Raw genomic sequence first — 776 nt, forward strand, 5'->3', positions numbered from 1 at the left:
ATGAACACATCAAAAAAGAAGAAAGACCTAAAATCAGCACTTTAAAACAACATCTCCCACAATTAGAAAAACAACAGCAAGAGAAGCCTACAGTCACCAGAAGAAAGGAAATAATCAGGATTCAAGCAGAAATCAATGAAACAGAAAATAGAAGGGCTATAGAAAAATCAACAAGACCAGAAGTTGGTTTTTTAAAAAGATGAATACAATTGACAAACCACTGCCAAATTTAACAAAGGAAAAGAGGGAGAGAATATAAATAAAATGAACAAGAAATGAAATGTGTGACATTACAACAGAACCAACTGAAATAAAAAGGATAATATCTGGATACTATGAAGAACTATACTCCAACAAATTTGAAAATCTGGGGGAAATGAACAGTTTTCTAGAAACACACCACTTACCTAAATGAACACAGATTGATGTGGAAAAGTTGAACAGGCTCATCACAAAGGAAGAAATTGACCAGGTCATCAAAAAATTACCAACTAAAAAAAGTCCTGGCCCAGACGGTTTCACCGGATAATTCTACAAAACATGCAGAGAAGAACTGATACAATCCTACTCAAACTATTCCAAATCATAGAAAAGGATGGAATCCTCCCTATTTTATGAAACAAGCATAACCTTGATACCAAAACCAGGCAAAGACATCACTCAAAAGGAAAACTACAGAAAAAAATCCCTCATGAATATAGATGCAAAAATCTTCAACAAAATCCTAGCCAATAGACTGCAACAACATATCAAGAAAATCATTCATCATGACCAAG

This window comes from Orycteropus afer, unplaced genomic scaffold (assembly GCF_000298275.1).
Source record: "Orycteropus afer afer isolate SDZICR_OR568_19922 unplaced genomic scaffold, OryAfe1.0 scaffold00849, whole genome shotgun sequence".
NCBI classification, from domain to species: domain Eukaryota; kingdom Metazoa; phylum Chordata; class Mammalia; order Tubulidentata; family Orycteropodidae; genus Orycteropus; species Orycteropus afer.